General features: G+C 33.3%; 1 protein-coding gene across 4 annotated transcripts in view; it reads right to left on the bottom strand.

The window, feature by feature from the left end:
- DPH6 (diphthamine biosynthesis 6) overlaps positions 1-23,806 on the bottom strand; it is a 184,450-nt gene that overhangs the window by 144,826 nt on the left and 15,818 nt on the right. The gene's annotated exons all lie outside the window — the stretch shown is intronic.

Genomic DNA, 23,806 nt, shown 5'->3' with positions numbered 1-23,806 from the left:
GCAGAGATTCAATATCTCTACTTGCAGAATCAACCAAGAATAATTATTTTTTCTGTGTCCAGTACACGGAACAGAATAGGTTGAAACGCAGTTCTGCCACAGAAGGGAGCAGCTCAGCTGACCTACTACATGGTTATTACTCTAATGCCTCTAATTACTCAAGTACCATTCTAGAGAAGAAATAACCAAGGTAACTGAAAAGTATCAGACATAACAGATTATCCTGAGGTTTTCCAGACATCCCAAAAATTCCTTCCAGCTTTTGCCTATAAGTGACAGGTTAGCTAGTCCACCTACAAATAATTATTAGCAACATACATCATACAATTAACTGAATTGTTAGCATTTTCCATGTACACAGCACAAGAGAGTGTGAGATTACTCTTTTTATCTTAACACCAGAACAAGAAAACTCACAGGAAACTTACTTAACATCATCTTTTAAAAATTCTGCTATAAAAAAAGCTTTTCCAAGACACATTTTCTCCGTTTCATTTAAATTACCTAAGCCAACAAATTGCACTTTATTTTTTCTTGTAAACCCACTGAGAATGTAACATTTCTAAATGCACATAGTTCTAGTATTTTGTGAGATCTTGCATTTTAAAATTGCTTGAGTACCAATCAACACGCTGAATTTTCTAAATTTAGCTCCATCTAGACTTTGGTAAAAGTTGTTTTCCTCTTTTAATCAAGGTCGATCACAACTACACCCCATGATTTACTTTCTGGACCTGTTCCAAATCCTGTGAAGAAGTTTGCAGCAAGATTTTACAATAAATTTTTCAGTTATATACCTGTTGATGTATCCTGCCCCTGCCTTTCTCTTTTGGCCTATTCTATGATCTCAGAAGCCCTGCTAAGCCTTGGCCAAGCAAGCTGAGCAGTGATGTGCCCTTGACTGTACCAGCTGGATGGTGAAGCATTGCTGACTGCACCAGGAGTTTTTGCCTGGTCAAAACAATTCTGACAATCAAAAAAATACATCACTACTTAAATTATGTACTTCTCCATGTTGTTAATGTATAGATCCATTAATATGAAGCTTAATGCCAAATCAAACAGTTTTCAAGCTGATGCTTCTCACAGATCCAGAAGTAATATAATATTATTTCTGCTTCCCTTTGAGCTTTCAGTGCAATGTTTCAAAGCGCTTTTTAGAATAAAGGTAAATCAGCGATACTTCAAGCTACTCAACTCACTCATCTACAATAACATTGCTTAAAAATTAAACACAGTTGTACAAGCACAGTTTTGTTTAAATAAATTTGATGAACTGATTCAAGAAGCCTTCTTGAATCTTCAAATATTTCAAAAGTGTAAGTTGCAGTCTTTAACATTCTTTTTAAAATGGTTAGAAATTGTGTAACAGTCTTGGAAAACATGACTGATTTAAACAAGATAAATACTGTTTTTTTTTATTTTTATGTAAAAATAATAACCCCAGCAATTCCTTCAGAACGTCCTCTGTCACAATGTGCAGACATCAACCAATATGTCCAAAAATATTACCTATATTTTTTTATGTTATTAATTCATCACAGTTCTAAGTTACCAGAGGCAAAGTATGCCACCTGCTAAATTCAGTAAGTAAAGTTTTTGAAGTGTCTGATACAAACAAACAGAAGGGCATACAACTGCTGTCTCACAAGTAGATTAATCTCTGTGGCCACATAAATCCATATGCAGTTTTCCACTTCCCTTCATTACAGAATTGTTGAATGGTTGAGTCAAAGGCCCATACAACCTGCCCTTGAACATTTCCAGTGATAGGGCATCCACAACTTTTCTGAGTAACCTGTTTAATAACACATGCATTTCTCTTACCTCATCAAAACAAATGAGATGATGTTCATTATCATCATAATATTTATAATAATGCATGGCAGATCTGTAGTTACCACAATATTTTCATTATATATATTTGCACTATGTACACTCTTCCTTCTCTAACAATGGGAAATGAATAGGTGGATGAGAGATATTACAGAGTAATTATATCACAAACTTCAAAAAGAAGATGTTATCCTCAAATATGTAGTGAAATCTTATTTCCCACATAGACAGATTTCCAGAATCTCCTGTTCATCCATGAAGATGGCAACTGACTTGCCCAATACACTTTTAACAAGCTCAGAGAGCCATAAAAATACTTTTTTATTCATTCCGTTGTTCAAGTTCTGACAAAATATATGCATCAGCAAAGATACTTGCTAAGAAAATTCCCTTAAATTAAAAATAAAAGTAAATGGAAGTAGAGTCTTAAATGTTCTGCTCTTATCCAAACACAGTACTTCTATACTAGAAAGATCTATTGCACAAAAACTTGTTTGGGATTTAAAAAATTCTAGTCACGAGTCCCAGGAAATTTCATAACCATCCTATGATAATGGAATTTTAAAATCCACAGAAGGTAACAGAACTAAATAACCATTGAAACAATGGCCCAAACTTGAAACTAATGCATCAAGAAGATTTCTCATAGGTTTTGTTTCGAGGTTCTTTGGGTGTTTTTTACTATACAAATCTGTATCACACTGGATGTGCATGATTATGAATGCATATATATATATATAGGTATACAAGAAATCTCAAGTATGTACACGTGTAAGCAATATATCTTGATGTTAGTAATGCAAAAACAAGGCTATTATTGGCTGCTTGCTTACAACTTATGTTACATCTGATTTAAATAATAACACAGGAGATTGTCTGCACTTATTCTGGTTTATTTCCTTTGATAATACGTAAGTTTTAATTGTCCTTTGAAATGGCATTATAATGTCATTTTGCAGTTGTGGTTAGCATTCACGTTTAAAAAATTCTCACAGGTATTTATTTATTGCCATCTCTTTTCATTCAGTTCTTCTCATGGTAAACAGCAAATATAAACCTTCATCACTGTCTAGACAATAGCTTCCATGAGGAGAAACACCAGTATACTTAATATATGCTTTGAAATGCGAGAACTAGCTAATATGCTTAAATTCAGTGAAATGGAATGAGTTCAATCCCCCTGTTTTGTCCAGTTCAACAAATGAATGCTAGAGTGAGTGGCACAAATTCAAGAAATAAGAAGATTGAAAAGAAGAAGGATGGAGCATGAGGTAGAACAGAAAAAAAATGGTCTCACAACCTTCTAAACTCCTCAGCTGGACAAAGCTTACATAAAGCCTTGTCCCACAGTATATTCCGCTCAGCAGTTGAAGCATGCAAAGAGTACTAACTAAAAGCTACTGCTTCCCTGGGCTTGTTCTTTGGTATTGAAAGAGTTATTGGACACCTTGCAAACAGACAGCATTTTGTTTGACTAAGAGTTGATCATGGTTAGCAGAGAATCCATCCCAGAATCAATAGCGCCGTCACTTTTAATGTGGAATCTGATCAGGTTTGGTACCATTAAAAGCATGTTCACAAAACTGCGCTCAGCAAGGGTAAACCAAGCTGACATCTGCAGGTAAATATCAGGGATCTGCACAGAACTCAAAAGCTGAGGAAGTGAACTTGGTAAAATTCAGAAGGAAAGATGCTACCTGCTGTATCATATAAAAAGTAACAGATCAGAAAAAATGTCTGAGGAAAGTCAATATGAAAAGGTGATTTTTTTCTTAGGTTGAGTGGATTTTTTAATTATTATTTTAAAAAGCATCATATACAGCTAATTTAAGAGATGATTTACCAATGTTAAACTATACTAATATGTTTCTAGTGCAATAGGCTACTCTAAAGTAAAAATAAACTGCTCTCTGAATATTTGGATAATTCAGAAAGCACTTATACTCAGTACAATATCCTCGGTCACAAAGTATTACAACACAAAACATGCAATGTGCATATAAATCCAGATGCCAAAAACAAATGTACACAGATGCTAACAAAGTTTGATTTTCCATATGACATTTTAGAACTTATTTTTCCCCTTTAGAGCTACAAAATGTACTCATTTCAAAAGGCAGGTAGAAAAATAAACTTTTAAAAAGCAACTAAATAAGACAATTTTAGTAGTTTTTTTTAATGTGCCTAAAATTATTATTAGCTATGTTTTAACAGTAAGTGAAAATTCACAATTATAATTGTGTATATTTTGTCATAACAGTTAATTTTTTCCTGTTCAGAGGACAAGACAATAATCTTCATAAACGATTGTGTTAGAGCAGCTAATTGATCTTTGAAACTGTAACTTGTACTAAAATGCACAATTTATGTTTAAGGCATCCTAGTTTTAAAGTTATTTATTATTTTAAACAGTTTAATGAAAAACAAAATTCAAAATTGCTGCTCTTTGTGTATTATTAATTACTGTTGGCTGCATTTCCTATCAGGAAATAGTATAAAAAATTTAACAGTTTTGTGAAAGCTCCAAATATCACTGCTGTTTTTAAAGTGCCTCTGTTACATCCATGTACAATTCTAACATACAGCTTCACAGCTAAAGATAAACAGATTAATTTACACAAGCACTCTGTTATTTTAATTTTGCTTGGTTTTTTTCAATTAATGATTGTAACAGTAATCTGAGGAAATTAGTACATATGCATTGTAGCATTAGTACTGGTATAAGTATTCTACTAGTAAGTAAAACGTTTATTGCAGTGGTATCAGTACAGAGGTTTTCTATAATTTCATATTTTAATGTCTTTACCTGACCCCTTCAGAGTTCAGCAAAAAGAAAATTAGTGCTAATGTTTCCAATTTAATTAGTATATTACATGCACTGTAACTATTAGTGGAAAATGTTATATTAATGAATGTAAAAGTTAGCTGTAAATTACCTCAGAGTTATTATCAATTTCCCAAGTTACTGCTCCTTAAGATAACCCTCTCCCTATGGTCCTTCCGGTAATTTTTCTTTGCCTGATAAACATGATGATTAAACAGCACATAGTGCAAACCTTTGATACTTTTTAAATTAAATCCATGCCCAGCCTAAGGGCTGTGTCTGATTTCAACTAAATGTGTCAGTTAATCAGATAAAAAATTATCAGCAACTCAAAGAAACAGCAGCCTTAGGCTTCATCAGTGCCAGAGAAAGCTGAACAAAATAAGACATACAGACAATATCACATTATGAGTAAAGGTTACTGCTAAGCGTATCACCGCACAGCACTATTCACCACCTTAATAATGTCTATCTTAAATGAAATATTGCCTACAACAGCCAAAATATTAACAAAGAAAAATGAAGTGCTCAACCTGTGTCTATGTCTATTCATGTGTATTGCAAGAAATTTTGAGCACTGCCATTCATACAAATGCAGAATATCCCTAAAAATTTACTTTGTGGAACAGATCTTTGTAAGAAAAAGAAGTATAAACAGCTGAAGAATGGTTAAGCTACATTCAATTTTTTACGTGTGCTTCACAGTTTTGCCACAATAGAGTTCATTTTTTATGACCCAGATATAAAATACAGCCTCTAAATGAAATTTTCTTTCCAATTAATATCCTTCTTAAAGCTTGTATGAATAACTGAAAACCATTATCCATACTTAAATTAACGGTTAAGGTTATTTGTGCCTACATAGCGATTACCATACAGTTGCAAAACTTCAAATTAAGCACAACATATTTGCAGGTGGGCGAATGACAATATATAACTTAGTAACAGGACTTTTAGGCTTCTACCATTATTTGAGTGGGAAAAAACTCTTAAATACGAGCTTTGCCTTATAATTCCTGAAGCATTTTAAGATCAATGATTATAGTGATTCCAAACAGAATATGTGATTTTTTTCTAAGCTTTGGTATGTCTGTCTGACGCAGCTGCAAGTAATCAGACAGTATGGAAATATTCCTGAGACATAAGGATATAATAACACTATGTCAAATTGAAAACCCACTATTTGGTAAGGCTCTGTAGACTAGCTACAAATCACATAGATCATCTTAGTGATTGCAGATCACTATACATCATCTGGGACTTTCTTGTCTTCCACACAGGGACCTCAAAACACATATATCTCATGTCTTCATTCCTTAGGAAGAAGTAGCTCCAAAACCAGGTGGGAATTAACATAATGTGGATTTACATGAAATCCCTGTGTGAAACACTCTCATTATTAATTTCAGAAGTCTTCAGTGGCTTTATCTCAACTTGCTTTAGAAGTAAATTACTGAATAATGGTATCTATACAAGGCAATAATACTATGTAACTAATCTACTTCAAGAGCTAATTAGATATATGTTTACAAATGCCCTTTGTAGGACATAGGCACCCTACCACCCACCTTTAAGCAAAACCGATGGCCTAACTTCCAGAGTTTTACAAATGCAATTACTGAAACACAGCACACTCATCACACACACACACACACACACCATCTATTAATTCAGCGTAGGGGTGCCTTCAGTGTCTGGTTGCAATCTCACAACAAACACATTTAATTAGGACATGGTCCTCTTCCTACCTAGAAGTGCCAAATGTTCAGGGTGATGGTGCAGGCATACATTTGTTTACACATAATCACTTACACACACCATAGCAAAGGAAAAAAGAAGAGCAAAACAGACAGAAATACCACTCTCAAAATCTAATATCAAACAGAAGTGTATTGAAAAGGCTAGAATTACATTCTAAACAGGAGAAATGGAAAACCAGGAAAACTCTTCCACTATAGCCACATACCATACCATAAATGCAAGTTTTCCTGATATACTGATTCTCCATTTAGCTGCATTTACAAAGTGAACGATTAGTCTTATTAATTAGAAATCATTCATTAATAAATTCATTCTTTTTTTATATATTAACTATTTTCACAGAATTCAATAAACTTGCTACATCACTTTAGATCCCACACTATTTCACAACTTTTTTTTTTCAATTATTTAATTTAGATTAATTGATTTATTTTTGCAATTAAAAAAGTGTCATACTAAACCCATTAGTCATTTGGTAAAATCTAATATAGCTAGACATATTTATCAAAAAACATAGAATACTAAAATAAAAATTAACAGACATCCACTATTTTAAAGGCTACCTAAGAGTTTTCTACAGAACTGGCCTTTTTTCTTGAAACCTATTAACTGACTAACTGGTAACTGAGGCCTGCATTCCAGCCACAGGGTTACAAAGACTTTGACAATGAAGCAAAAGTCTACAGCTGAACAATTTTTTTTTAATTGTATTTTGTGCAGAGAATTGGTTTCAAATAAATGTCTGCTTCACCTTTGGGACTTCCAACTCTTAAATATTCAAATAATTACAGAGCAAACTTGCCTGCAGACACTCCTTTCAGGAAATCTTATTTACAAAATCACCTCCACAAAGACTGATTATTTAATTTAATAGCCAAAATTAACCTGAACAGTCAACTCCAGATTGAATAAATGACATTACATCAGAACAACAAGATGCCAGTGAACAACCACAAAACAGCCAAGTAATCATGCATGTTTATGTTCTGATGCTACACTGAATATTTTAAGTACTGGTGATTTTATGTGTAACTATTTTGCAATCAAGAGCAGTTATACTCATTCAGAATTGGTAGTTCAAGTCTGTGATTGGATTTAAAAGCTAGGATTTTGACCTACCAAAATGTATACATTCTTCAGAATGAAAAAAAAAATAATAGTATTTGTGTTATGAAGGCAGGTACTGACCTATATTATGATGTCACAAATCAATGTCTTGCTGAAGACAAACCACTTACTAAATCAAGAAAAGGGTCAAAGGAATATTAATTTGTATGTTTCTAGTTAAGAGAAGTCTCATGCTTTAGATAATGAAACTCAGTTCACTTGCATCATACCCTGACCTCAGAGAGGCAGAATTTAATTTTTTGATTTCTTTTTTTAAATAGTATCTTTAACAAACTGTAAGAGCCAAAAGCCAGATGTAAACTAAATTTTTGAATATAGACAGAAAGTCTTTTTCCCGTGCTTTGACCACATGGCCTCCATGCAGACCAACTTCTAGATGCTAATGGCAAGGTACCCCTCTACAATGAAGACCAACAAGACCAGTACAGCACCTACAAAGCGGAACAGACTCTCTTGCTCTGGTTATCTGAGGTATACACCATGGTTTGGGTCATTCAAGTCATTAACAGACTTCCACTAAGGGAAGTTATTGTAGGAAAATCCCATACAAGAATTGTCTAGCCTCATTTGTTTCTATATGAGTATTGTCAAAGCAGTGTTATTTAATGAAGTATTTCAGAACACATGCTGGCAAATACTGAGGCATCCAAGTAATTTGATTCTTATTAGTAATTCTGTGAGCAAACAGTCCTTTTTGAGAAAGTAAAGCTCAAGGCATGATGTGATACCTACTTTTCCTTTTTTAGTTGTTTTACCACATGCAACAGGCGAGGCTCAGAACTATGGAAGAAAAACATGTCTTAAATGAAAATGAGCTATTTTTTCCATTAGAACCAAATCTTCTTCTCTCCCTTATGTTTCCTTGCAAGCAAATTTGAAAAAAAAATTTTATTTCTCCAAAATTAACTCTTAGATGTCTCAATGCGACAGCAAGGTAGCTGCCTGCTTATTTTTACACATTCGAAATCATGTAAGAATTTCCAGTTAAATAAGTCAATTTCACTTACACTAACAATTCTGGTAAGTAGGTATGTTTATATACATTTAGATAATTCATTCTCCCATATACTACATCTTTCAAAACTGCATTTCATAACTTTGAAATCTGCATAATGTGCACTCATATACACACACTCACACTCACACATACATGCATTCTCACATGGCCAGTGATCTCCACTTACTTTAAAAGGAAAAATACTTTCAAAAGGACAGTTTGCTTACACTCTTCTTATGACTTCAACTCCAAAGAACTGTAAAAATCTTTACCATTTAGAGAATATCTTCTCATAGTACTGAATGTTCAGCCTTCGCAATGTCCAGTATTTGTAGAAAAGAGCTCCTAAAAGTATTTATAAATCAGACTCTCCACCAATATTTTACTGTCAAATTAAGTTTTTCAGCAACTACCCTTGTACAAATAACACCTGCAGCATATTCTGCTGGAGTAAAACATCACATTCTGTAAGAAAAAGTAAATTTTCATTTAAGGTTAAACAAGATATAAAATTATTCAATGTAATATTTGAACAAGTCATGCAAACAGAGTCCCAAATGTTCATTACCACTTACCTGAAGTATCAATCACATTCAGTAATCTGAAGTACTTGAATAAAAAGTATATATTATAAAAAGCATGAAAAACAAAGTTTCAACCTAAAAGTTCCTTGATTAAAAAGCAGACATTTTATCAGAAAGTCTGCATATTATTAACTTAGACCCTTACAAACAGCTAATTCACATCTACCTGTATGCTGAGTCATGAATATACTTTATAACTAATTTATAATGTGAAGATGCAAAAGATTTGTAATCATCCCTCAACTGTCACAAAATATATAACACTGACGTACATGTAGAGTAATTAAGTGAATAATTAATTCAAAAATTTTAACTGTTGACAGACAAATTAAAAACCCTGAGGCTTTCACAGGTTTTTTTTAGTTTAAAATGGTATCTTCTCTCAAAGTGCCAAAGTATTTTTTTAATATAGAACAAGTATTATAGCAAATATTATTATAGCGACATGAGTTATTGGAATGTGAAATTACCTGACAATGAATGTTTGAGAAGAAAGGCCTGGTTGTGGAGGTAAGATTTACTACATTTCATTTGGTATTACTCTAATGGGAAACTATAGGCCACTGTGGTCAAACAAACATCAGTTGGCAAGAAAGGTGTACCATTTTCACCTGAAAATTTACTGCAAGAAACAACGTCACTTGTTCTGCTATATGTGCACATTTGTGGGTAAATTGTGCCCCTCTAAAAATTTCTTCAAAATTTTATACACCCATTTTCAAACTACTAAATCATTATGCTGCTATTACTTCCATGAGCAGATAATCTTGGCATGGACTGTGAGTACACAAAAACTCACACAAGACCCCTAATAATACTGCAAATTTTAATTTTTCCCAATGACAACATGTTTAATCAATCTCTCTCAGAAATATTCTTATTATCTGCACTGCCAATAATCCTCTCTTCTGATCTTATAATCACTCCTCCTTACATAAAAGCAGAACACAGGATTTTCAAAAACTGGAGGAAAACAGTCTATTGAAAACACAAGTCCAAAAGAAAAGCCTCTTACTTTTTGTACTTGGAACAGAAACCTCATGAACCCTCCTTTAATCTTGACCAGTCACCAGGGTTTGGAAATGATTTAAAACTGTTAGGAATCTCAACAATGCAATATCTGATATTTGTTTCATCCAATTAAGTTGGTATGGTGAGGCTCTTTATCTTTCTTTTGCTTAAATAACATTGATTCTAGAAATCATATGAAAAAGAAAACAGTGAATAAAACTGAATTTAATGAAGGCATATTCATGATTTTCAAATTTTTCTATAGCCTTTACAAATTTAAAGCAATCCTGATAAAATATTCTTTAAAACCCAAACCCCTCACTTTCTACATTGATATACACTTTTGTCTAATTTTTGGAAGTGATCCACTTAAAATTTAAGTATTGACACAATAATTACTGTTTCAACACCAGTGTCTACACTGCATTTCCCATAATAAAAATTATTGAGGATTTAAACTTCTTGACCAAAACCAAGAGAATTCTGCACATACACAGTGTTATTTTATGCTACTCATCTATTACATCATTTACTTATATTAATGAAAATAATGCAACTTTCAATAACGTGTTTCCCAGATTGCAGGGAAGCACAAAATGCCACACTATGACTTTCAGGTTTGATTCTCTTATAAAGTGCACTTGTTTGGATATTTTTCCATCACTGTTTTTTTTTTGTGTTTGAAAAAAAGACAAGGTCACCAAGCATTACTAAAACGACAACAATGACTCTAAGTCTTAAGAGAAACATTCCAAAACAATATCAAATTATGCTGACAAATAGATCAGTATAAAATGGGAATTCAGAGGCAATATGGACCTACTGTACTGAGTGTAACAGTCTAGCAGGATACATAAGATACTCCTTAATATTTTTAGTACCAGAACAAAACATTTTGAATCTAGATAAAATCACTACATCCTCAATGTTAATATCACTCTGTGAAAAAAAAAATCATAAGACTAGAACAGACCATCCCTTTAGGGAAAAATATAATTTTCAAGTGGATTGCTCTTTTAGTAGTGTAATGGAAAGGCATTCCACCTACTCCCAGAAGAAAAATCAAAATATGCATTTAAATGGAAATAGTATGCAATGGATAGGACAAAATAAATTCCTCAGAACTGTAAGGAGCTATATGTATATTCACACACACATGTGAAGACAGGAAGCTACATATATGAAATTCTACTTATATATATTTATTTAATTCTATACATATATATTTATGCATATAATTTTAAATGTTAGAAGCTAAGTTTCTAGCTCTAGGCTTATCTCTCAAATATCAAGATGCAGTCACATCACATATTCTGGTTTTGGTCACAATTTCAAATAATATATACAACTCAGCTCTATGCAAGAAGTTGTGAGTATTCTTTTTTAATTTTCTGCACATTTTGTGCCAGACCATATTCTAAACAGCTTTTACAAAGTGATAATGTTTCACTGACAGTGTTTTGTGTACTTCACATAAAATTAAATCTCAGACAAACCTTGAGAAAAAGAAAGCAGAAAGCTAAGCAATACAGCATGTTGCTCTTTTTGACCCACAAACGATTATCAGTTATTTTAGAAGTTATGACAGTTTTCTCAAGTCCTTAAGGAGTCTGACACCATTGGTATAGCTTTTAACACTGCATTTATGTTTATATCACAATACAATAAAACAGCAGGAATAGTGTTCAAATTACTTGGGTATTGGATGGTTTATTGAAAATAACAGTATTACCATAACATTAAAAAAATTCTTTGAATGTGCTAAGTAATCACTGCTATCCATTCTGCATGTGAATTATGGGATAAATTTTGGAAGGCATCACCAATTGCAAAGACTACTAAGTCTGTCTCTCTGATGGAGGACTCTATGCATGAACAATAAATTCTAATCAAACTGAATAATCAACAGTATGTCAATACTTCAAAAAGTATGTGAAATCAGTGGTATGCAAATTATTTGTTTTTACAATACAGAAGACTTCACCATCAGAGCTAATACTTACTGCTCTTTATCAGGTAAAAACAAAAAAGCAGAATGTAAACAACACAACCACTCTTCTCTCCATCCTTACCCTGCAGATTACTACATAAACCACAATACCAATGGCACAGTACTTATTTTATCTAACTGTATTAGTAACAATTTTATCACGATTTTTTCAAAATATTAAGAGCTACATTTTCTTATACTCAGCCTTCATTTACTCCTTGGTTATTAATCAAGCTTAATTCAACATCACTGGGATTTTTATAAGAAAGGAAAAGAGAGTTAATTTTTAAAAATGTCTTGATATTTTTTAGTACTTAATGCTAGAAATACAAGGCTAAATAATGTTAACTGTCTCAGACAAATTTGAAACCAGCTACATTCAAACTTGGGCAAACTTATTCACCGTTTCCTAACCAAGAACTTCCATTATTTTCAATGGCAAAGAACAGTTTAGCAACATTGGAAACCAGTGATAAGCACTACATTGGAGAAGCACTACTACCAACCCAGCCCTTCATACCAGAGGAACCTCACTTAATGAGATGCCTTGTAAAGGTTTCAAAAAGAGAAATTTGAGCTGATTTTGTATTCAGTATCACGGGCAATCACACTATAAGCACAAGCTTGGTAGGTAAAACAGTGATAATAAAAATCCACTTTCCATTGAAAGAGGATTCTTATCCATAGACACTTCTAACCCTTCTGCCTAAGAGACTTTGCAAGTGCCCTATTAGAAAGATTAAATGGATGCTAAGGAAAATTCATCGAAGATAGCACATACTGCAATTATGCCCAATGCATGAAGAAACAAGCCCCAAAAGACAATTTCTAAAACTAGACATAGTTAGATTTACATATAATTATATATAGTGACATGTAATCACTATATATACTTTGAAAAAAAAAATAGAACAAGATATTAATCCATTGTAAAAGACCACAGCAAACGAAAGCAAATTAAAAGTGAAGGGCCTACTGTTTTTAAATTATGTTCACTTTTAAGTTTACCCAGAATATCTATTTCAAAGCAAATATTCCAACTCCTAATGACCTGCCTTCATGAAATGTACGTGCCTGGAACAATGACAGCTAAGAAATACTTTGCAACTTCTGCTGAGACTTGAAACTCAGTCTGAATTCTACTTTAAGAGAAACCTATATAAATTGCAACATAGGCAACCACTAACTGATATGACTGCTGTTTCTTTTTCCTTTGTGCTTTTTTTTTCCCCTTTAATCTCTTATGCAGTCTTCTCTCCTTTTGCATAGAAGTGGAATAAAAAAGTACTTGAGTACTTCAAGAAAACTAAATTTCAACAATGTAGAGGCAGGGATATCGCTGCCTTTTTTCATAATTTGCCCTGCATTTTCAATAGCTTTCAACAGTATGTACTTCTATTTCTAATAAATATAATTTAAAATACAGTATAAAAAATTGACTTTAAAATTTCTTGCAATTATGGAAAAGGCATTTACTCAACAAAAGCTCTCACTCAAACTCCTACGTTGTTTACTGCTTTTTCAATGGCAATTTTTAGATATTTCTGTTCAGAAAGGGACCATTCTGCAATCTAATCAACCAGAATGATACAGACACAAAACATTACTTGGTAATTTCCACATTTGAGTCCAATACCTAAAAATCAGTCTGTAAAACAGTTGAAAACACTAGATATCATCCTCCTCTCTATCATACTTAATGTCCATTAAAATGCAGTATTTTAAGGCACCAAATTTTCACCACAAAGACTTCCTGTTCTGAGCATTTTACTAAAGGTATAATCAGAAATAGCCATTTTTTTCCACAAATTTGAGCATATTCACAGAAACTACAGAACACCTGGGAAAAAAGAACACGTCTCCAAGCATCTAACAATTAGTGAGGTTTTCTTTTTAAGAGGGTACCTCAACACAGGTGTTATTCATGCACTTGGAAAAGACTTACCTTGGTCTCCTGTCTTCATTATGTGGTTATACTCAAAAAATGCCAGCTCCTCCACAAACTGACGTGGAAATTAAAGGCACCCTGTAATACTTGCTAAAAGAGCACCTAAGCTCTACTTTAAACACAGTGGCAAGCATGGCCAGGGATTAACATCCCAGCCTCACTGAGAACCACTGGCACCACTCTTGTGTGAGAGCAGGGAACAGAGCACTTTGTCTCTTCTATCAGTCTTGATGCACACAGGAAGGAATCTTCTTTTACTTTTGATTACCAGTAGACACATTCTCAGCTCAGAGTACAGTCTATGCCTAATCCTCTGTCTTTCCAGTATAATAATGAATACATACTCTACTATAATTGATTATGCAAGCAGAGATGTGCTCAGGTTATACAATAATAATACAAACTGTTATAATTAAGAAATTTGAAAAAAACTTGTAATGTAAACGCTTAAGAACAAATATAAGTAGAATTCCAAAATATGCAATTCATCACTGCACTTTTGCCTTCAACATCCAGCAGGCTACCTCAGCTATCAACACTACCTTAAAACATTGCTGCAAAATACAGGATGCAAAGATGAGAAAATACAGTAATTTCACTTATAAGAAATCTTGGCTTGTTTCGAATTAGGGGCAAGAACACAAATAAAGCTAATAGGCAGAAGAAGCTGATGTTATCATTTTATGATTCTGTGATTATCATTATTACTTGGTGATAGTAACACAGCAGCACTTCAAGGCTAAAATGCACCTGAGATTTTCCAACACAATTGTTTTTCATAGAAATGCCAGTTCATTAAAGCCTAAGTGTTCTATAAGAAGCAGTTGGTTTTGGCCAGTTCCCAGTTAAGACAGGAGACTTCTTGCCAGGCTGCTGTCAGTTTACTTAACAGGCTCCACCAGAGTCTGCATTTGTATGGTCCACAGTGTGTAATACAGTTCCCCAGGCAAAATGTTGTGAACTTAGGAACAGACTTTCCCTATCTGTTTGGTCCCAAACTGACAACATGGTTCTAGCATGTCCAGCCTGAAGACAGGATTCAGAAAAAGTAGCACAAAACACACAAAGCCATTTTCTCACAAGAATAACCTGTTCAAGTTCAGAAAGACAGAAAAAAATCCCAATTTTCTGACTTCATTTATCACACAGGAAATTTCAATACCTAATTTTTCTCCATTCTCACCAAAAATCTTTGGAAATTTTTTTCCTACATAATGGAGTTTCTGCACTTCAATCAGTTAACTGCAAACCAGTTTCACAACAAAGCATTAATATGACTCTTTCTACAAAAATGCTTGGCCAAAACCTGAAAACCTTACTAAGGTTTTACATTTAAAAATGACATTTGAGATGATCTACTCTAACACAAGTATTCTAGGCAAATCTGATCCAACTTTTCCATTTTAAACAGGTTTGAAACAAAATACACTACTACTTATACCAGAAACAAAACAAGTATGAACCAGGTACTAAGACATCACATTCATGTAAAGTCTAACTTACCGTAAACCCAGGTAAAGCTGTAAGTGGAAAGCCTTCAGGAAATGCCAATATACGGAAGCAACACCACCCCAATCTGGGTTGACAAGACCACACTTTAGGCGATGTTACTACAAGGTAGAGAGAATTTGTGTAGCAGAAAGAAAGGGCAGCTTGAGGATCCTCCTTGAGGAAGAAATGTAAAAGGACTTTTAGGAGGAGATTGGAAGTAACAAAAAAGAAAGGCAGATGATAATGTGCCAAAGACATGGAAGAAAAGGAAACCAAAAATATCAACACAGAAATAGCAAAATCAAAAGAGGAATACATAGCAAAGTAAAACTTCATAGGATTTTTCTGTCAAGGAGCAACAATTAAAAAATTAGAGAAGAAAACATCTTGTAGGAAATATTAATATAAAAAAAATTATGGAATTCCCCAAACATGTAATGTTACCCTAAAATCTGCTTCCTCTTGCTTTATTTTATTAGCTTGCATAAATCGGAAATGTAATTTCAATCTTCAGAAGTTCTGACATCTCATATTGTCAGTAGAACTGTAGCATTAACTTGCTCTCAGAGTGGCAGTCCCCTTAAAATCTGAAAGTAAATGTGTGTCTAAGTATGGGAGAGAGGAATATTTATTTTTATTTCTTCCAATTGGGTGAAAGTGAGGCTTTCTTTTCTCCAGGAAGATGTGTCCTTAGTCACTATAAGAGTACCAAAAAGGGAGCCTGAACACAAAAGTGTGGTGAAGAAAGGAGACAGGTTGGCAGGCTCACAATATTTTAGAGAATAAGAAACAAAATCCAGCTTGTTTAGGTGATACCAGAAGATTAAATGCAGGTAAATGTTTAACAATGGAGTGAGAATGTAAGGACAGGCATTTCAAAGTAGGAATAGAGAAAAATATGCAGAAAAAAATAATATCAGGAAAAGGTGAAGACCAGAAAACACTGAGAAGAAATATCAGGAACCCTGCCAAAAGGGAAAACTGTCAATTTAATTGATCTTGAACCTATTCCAAAGGCAGAGAAGAGTGGATGATGTAAAGCCATTACTGAGTAAGAAGGAAGAAGAGAGATATGTTAATATTTTACCCTCCTCTTCCAAATTTTAATAGCTTCCAAAGTATGCATGACTTTTTAAAACTCCAACATTTATCATAGTTCTTCTACTCCCATCCTAGTCACAAGTAAATATTGAAAAAAATAAATCCAAGAAAATGCAGAAAATTTGAAGTTATACACTTAACCACTGTTCATCTGGTCAGCTCTTTTTTTCCTTTTTTTATAGAGACATTTAAAAAAATACAAAACATTAGTTCAGTATTACAGTACAATCCCAAAAATATTTTGAGGTGTATTATTACTGTATGTGCTGTTTTAATAGGAAATGGACAGCAAGAAGGATAAAATCACTTATATAGAGCATCAAGGATCCCTTAGGTACCTCGTCTGCATAAAGCTATCTGCATTTTCTTTACAATTCAGATTCCACATCTTTAAAAGTGTGTACCACAGTACACTGAATATTAAGTTTTCTGGCATTGTCAATATGTAGCTGCATCACAGAGTCTTCCTTTATCATCCCTTCTCACTCATTCCTCAACTGCAGACTGATTGTTATGGTATTCTCCAAGACTAAGAACAACCTGATCATTTAAATGTAGAGGGCAATGTTGCTTGAATCAGAATTTCCCAAACTTTGTGTAGCCTAAACCAAAATAAGCATCTGCAAAATGCTTTACTGTTGAAAGGTACATGAATTTTATCTTGTGAGTTCTCAGTCATATGCACCTTCTCTAATTGAGATGCTACAATTATTTACTATGGGGTTGTTTTTTTTAACACAGAAATTGAAGTTTCAGAGGACTGAGGTGTCTAAAATTGCAAATAGTATTTATCATGACCTCTGCCCTTGGTATAAATGAGGATGGACTGCAGTAAAAAGATCGGAGGAAAAGGAAAATAACTATTTAATAAGAGTAGAAATATTTTCTTAATCAAAGAATCTACCAGTCAAGTCAAAGTTTCTGAGTTTAGACTTACACAAACTGAGTAATACAAAAAGACAGTTTAAAGAGAACAAAAACCCAAAACAGCCAGACAGGGACAAGGACATTAGAAATTGCAGAAGTTCAGAGGATTCACATTCATCAAGGTTTCAGTCCCTTTCCAGTTCTCTGATTAGAGATTTGCACAATGGGCAAACAGCTGACTTAGCCATTTCAAGGTAAGTATGGTCTTCCCACAAATACTTTTGTCACTTTCAGCAAAAGCAAAATATTTATATTAGTCTTTCAACCTGAATTGTTATTTTATTGAAAAATGTCATTTTTTCAAAAGAGAATTTGCAATGGTCTCAAATGTTTTAAACCAGTGCCTTCTGTTTACACTGCAACCTATCACACTAGAAGTCAAGGATCCGAACCTCATTTCAACTATGTATCAAAATATCATGAGACTTGCAAGTGTGGCCTCTGTCAAGAGTTTGTAACAAGACACAATTAACAAATTAAGTTGAATGTACTTCACATTTTGAATATCCATACAAACAGCAGTGCAACATCCAGTCAAACAGACCCAGCACTGAAACATAACCAAAGTGACCAAAGAGATGGATGAGTCCTAGACTTCACTGGAGTAAGAAGTTAGGCATTAGAGATGACCCTTGCCTCATCCAGATGCAATCACTCAACTAAGGAAGTGAAAACTTGTATTCTTATTCAGTGTCCACTGAACCTTTCCTGTACAAAGAAGAAACAAAAAGCTTGAGGAGAAAACTAAATCTGGATGGATTCTGTGAGCTTTCAGTTTGAGTGGAAAACTGTAAATGATAATAATTTCCACCCAAAAGGAATCAAGACAACTTAAAACCCAATGATCAGCTACAAGAAAAACCTCTATGTAAGAAAGTCTCAGTTCTTCAATAGAAGTTTTTAAATAGCTTTTTAAAAAAATGCAATAAAGGCATAATATATGTATAAAAACTGAAAACATGACTGCTACATTATCAGAAAACTGCAATTTAGATGAAAGAGAGAACGGAGAGCAGGATGAGAAGAAACTTTCCTATGCAATCTTAAATCACTTAAATACAATTTATTCATTTCTTCAGTTAAGGTATTTTACAAACAGGCTGTAATTGTGTTATCCTCTTAGCACATCATGTATCTCACAGAGTGCTAAGTGGAGCACAGAAAAAATGTTGACAGACTTTAGAAGTAAGGGAAAGGAAACTTTCCAGGAACGAGGAGTTCAACAATGCTTGCCACATATCAGCATGCCTGTCCAGTGACTAAAAACAAGCCTGGAAGCAAGAAAGCTCCTGCTTTTGACTTTCCTATATATTAAAGTATCTTATTACTATTTTTAACATGATATATTGCTTTGATGAAATACAGAAGTCTAATTATCTGCAACTTCTACAATAAATTTAATATTATATACACTCAAACAGTTTTCTGGAGCAACTATCTTTTACTAGAGTGTCAAGAGTAACTATATAACATGAAATTGGATGCTTTAGCAAAACAGCATGGGTCATGAAGCTCTCAAAACAATTAAAATAGACATGGGGAGAAGTAGAATTTTTTTTCCCAATTGATGGTTTCAAATAAGTCCTCTCTTTGTGCAGTTACAAAAAACAGTATCACTAAAACTCTAAGAAATATTTTCAACCATTTCTTATATAAATGTTTCATCACTTTTTCTTAGTGGATGAAACTGCATATTTTCAAGTTCACAAGATAAGCATTCAAGAAAATACACAAAGTATTGACAATGAGAAAGTTTTATACTATAAAACTTAATTGCCAAAGTCCTCCTGCTCCGAAAAAGTTAGTTAATGCAATAGCGTCTTTCCATTTTGAGAAACAAGGTACTTGATGTCAAGTTATTAAAACCATCTCAGAATAGCACAGATTTAGTATTAAAAAGAAGCTCTAAGTCTCAGAGTAAATCTTCCTTTGAAAGCATTTATTGATCTTTTCTTCGCCTCACTGTTCACCATTTCTGTAAAGCAATACGTTTGAGAATGGTGATGTAAGCAATGAATAAGTCACAACGACAAGGGGGTAATAAATAATGACTGACAGACTTTCAGAGAACACAGGACTGGTCTCCAAATGATAAAGGTAATCCTGAAGGTGGCCAAAAGGGTTACTGTAGCACAAATCCACGAAAATTATTGGAAATCTGCAGCAATCTAAAGAGAGTTGGGGCACGTGAAAGAAAAAAAAAATGGACAAACTGTAGCACATGACTATATGAACATGAAAGTTTAAAAAATTAATCCCAGTAATTATAAACCAACAGTATGAAGCTTTGTAAAATCACACACATTAAAATTTAAACTCAAGTTCAACAAAATATTATATATCTATATAGATTAATCCTGATACATTGGCCAGGGAGCACAGAAGTTGAAAAAAGCCAAGACAACAAAGCCAGTTAGTTTAATGTACCTCATGGATGATATATTCTGTAATAAACTGTGCCTTCATGAAATACAATGGTATCACTGTTCTAGACAACAAAAGTACACTACAAAGAAAAAAAAAGGGGGTTGTGGATAATACAGAAGACAGCAAAGCAAAATGCCCAAGGAATGTAGAACAAACAGGTCTGTGAGGTAATATTTCAAAGGAAGAGTGTTAATTTGTTTTCAGTTTCTAATTCTTCAGTATCTACGGTCACTTCTCTGTAATTTTATCTATATTTCAGGAGGATATTACCTTTATTTCTGGTGGTTATAAAAACAGGCCACCAAGTAACCAAGTAAAGCCTAAACACTAATGTTTTTCTTTAAAAATATTATGCCAACAAAGATTCTCTCTCATGTGATCAAGTTCAAGAAAAACAATGTCTTAAAATAAAAAAAGTCTTAAAAAGAATGCCCTAACAAAAAGGAGGTCTTAAAACTTAAATATAATCATAAAGGCATAATAATATGCCCTAGGGTCATAAAAAAAGTCTCATAAATGTCGCCAGCAAGAAAAGTCAATATTTCTTTTGCTACGTCAAATAATGTTCCAATTTAGATTGCAGTATTTGTTTTTCCTCATGTAACTAGTGTTATTGTGTAGGCAACTGTTAACCAAGCAAATTGCAATAGATATTTATTATATATATATTATGTATAAAATATATACCCAACATTCAGTCTTCATATTTTTTGGTATTTCAAAATTAAAGTAATACCAAAAATGAAAAAAAGTCAATCATCAGAAATATTCTCAATTACTCTGCATCACCTTAGATTGTATGAAAGGACATTTGAAATTTATTTAATGATCTTAAGCAAGCTATTTGAAAACAACTACTTTCACCTACAGATTTTTCTTAAACATGTAGTCTATCAAAGATTTCAGACATAGATCACATAATCCAACTAAATGAAAAGAAGCATGGTACTTTAGGGAGAGGTAATGAATATAGAATGGGGTAAACTCATGACATTTTAAGTAAAAACATAAAAGTATGTGGACTAAACACAACATTTCCTATAAGCTTCTGCACTAACTGCTTTGTCACTTCGTTGCCTGGTTTTAGTAAATTATGTCAGCTCTCAGTAGACAGAAAAGCTGAAATGCATTGCTTCCAGTGTTGTAATCGATATTTATCACTATTTTAATTATGCTGAATCTTAATTGGCAATTTTCATGGCAATAAAACACACCTTATTCATTTTTCCAGATCTACAACACCTTATCTATCTCAAAGGTTACAGTTTAAAACTAAAACCTTCTATCACTGCTAACCAGATCACACTTATAACAATTTGCCTGTATTTGTTTTCTTAATTAAAACATTATTTTAAAAAGAATTCATTTTCTATGCAAAATTCCCACTGACAGACACATTGTAAGACACCTTTATTTAAAAAGAGTGAATTGTGATGAAGTTCCATTGAAAATATAAAAAATAATCTCAAAGTACCTATTTAAAATAGAAATTTATATTGCCTTTTTCCCCTAATACTCATTTCTACTCATCCTTCATGAAGTAAATTTCGAAAATTAAACTTTGAAATTTAAAATAAACTTTAAAAATTATAAAAATCCATGGTTTGGCTGTACTGTTTTTAAAAAAACTCACTTGTTTTACCATAAGAATCCTCCAATGAATAAAGAAGCTCATTAACAAAAATGATCTCTACTGTGCCCCAATATTTAAGACTAACAATAGTTATGCAATTGGTGCAAGAATTAAGCTTGATTCAAAGTTTCTGTTAAATTTAGAGTGAAAGAAAGTAATTTTAATCAAATTAGCTTTATTGTAAAACTACTTGACCACATTACTTTTCTGCCAGTAGAATAATAGTCACTTTACTCAGATAACATGGGTAACATTTCTACTTCTGAATGTTCATTCTATTACTGGATATAATATAGTAAATATGGAATATTTTCTGGATTAGTCAGTGCACATTATGCCATAATAGTTGCTTTCTCCAGTAACATTTCAGTATTAAAAAATCTCGTGGCAAGAAGTAGACATATGACTACAGGCTAGTGATTATCCATACAATGGAAAAAAATCAAAGCTTCTACACACTACACTTCTGAAGGATCTCACCTCCTAATCTGATATTAAATTAGTCCTCCTCACCATTTATTACCACATCTCAAATATTCCAAGTGGTTTGTGATGTATTATTTACTCCTCCAAAATTCTCACCACTTGTTACACAGAAAAAAGGGTCTTCAAAAGTAGAAGGCTCATGCACTTGTCATCTACTGTTCCAAAGGAACTAAGGCATGTGGTCAGTCATGTGCTTTACACAAATCATTAGAGATACAGGAATGTTTTGAATAGCCATCTATGGTTACATCATTAACCATAATTTACTGCAATGACTTATGAATTTCATTTCATGGAAGTCCATTAAGAGTGTGTTCTACATGTACATTAACACTCCCCATCATAAAGTAAGCCATTTAACTTTTCACAGAGTGACTTTTATGATGCTGTTACAGAAGCAACTAATTGTAGTTAAAGCATTTATTTTTTAAAAGGTCATTCTTTTTTACTGCAGTTTATAATATTTAAATGGCAGCTCATGGCTGTGAATGTGCACGTATGAGAATGCAGGAATCATGTTGTTCCATACTCAAGCTGTCCAACAAGTTCTGCAGAAAAAACAGACTAAAAAGTTATTTGCATATTAAGCTACAATGAGTTAAAAGAGAAATCTAAATTGTAAATGAGTTTTGGAGACAAATCAATGCTAATGAACAACAATTACTTCAGTCACAGTGTGAATTAAAACAACATCATTAATAAAGCTTAGGTGCTCTGCTGGCAAGCATGTCTTTAGTCCCTGGCAGATCATGTAAGATCTAAATTAGGAGAAATAGCAAGCACAAAGGAAGTACATTTACAATTATTTTGTTTTGAAGCTCCACTTCAAACAAAAGCTTCAGGAAAGCCTACAAAACTCAGAAAATCCCATCCAGTCATTTTAACGGCTGCCTTGCATGAATACCTCATAAAATATCAGATCTGCACTAGATAATGACAGAAGATCTTACAAACCTAGAAGATGAGTCAGAACAGCCTCTTTTGTTCCCTTTCTTGCATATGAAACAGTCAGTGAAAAATCAGAATCTTTCCTTAAGAAAAAAGGGGCTTTTCTTTGAGCTAAAAATAAGTCTAAACATCCTGTTCTTTACCTAAATGCTCAAAACCAGCTGCAGGTAGCAACCATGTAGGGAGAAACTACAGAGGGCACTGTTGTATCAGTTTTTAAGAGTTACAATGGTGAATGGGCCCAAGTATAGAAGATTGTCAGGAAAATAAATAACTGACTAAAGAAAGAATCCTAACAGGAGTTAGGAGAGCATGCAAATGCACTAAACCTAAAACAATAATAAGGCAAAAACATTGAAGCTGTATTTCTGACAGAAAATGGACTGAAAGAAAAGTTCATGTAACAGACTGTCAGGCTGATAGGAATACTGCAGTGCACACATTTGGCATTTTCCTTTGTAGTGCTTTCTATGGAAAAGGTAACTAATCATAGTGCCGCCTTATCCTTTGCAAACAGCAACCTATTACTGGAATCCCACTCATAATCAATATGAAAATGAGTGATGAGTGTTATGCAATTCTTCCACAGGCAGAATTTATCAACAGAAAGAATATCTTCACATGATACAGTCCTTTCATAGAGTAAAAGACCAGTTCTGTTTTATTCCTTTTCATGACACTTACAAATCAATCATTTATATTTTGAAAGCAGTA

The sequence above is a fragment of the Melozone crissalis genome, unplaced genomic scaffold (assembly GCF_028551555.1).
Source record: "Melozone crissalis strain CALT ecotype California unplaced genomic scaffold, PUWL_Pcris_2 ptg000018l_1, whole genome shotgun sequence".
In the NCBI taxonomy this organism is placed as follows: Eukaryota; Metazoa; Chordata; class Aves; order Passeriformes; family Passerellidae; genus Melozone; species Melozone crissalis.
Note: the sequence above shows the minus strand (reverse complement) of the source record. Positions and strands in the feature narration are given on the sequence as shown.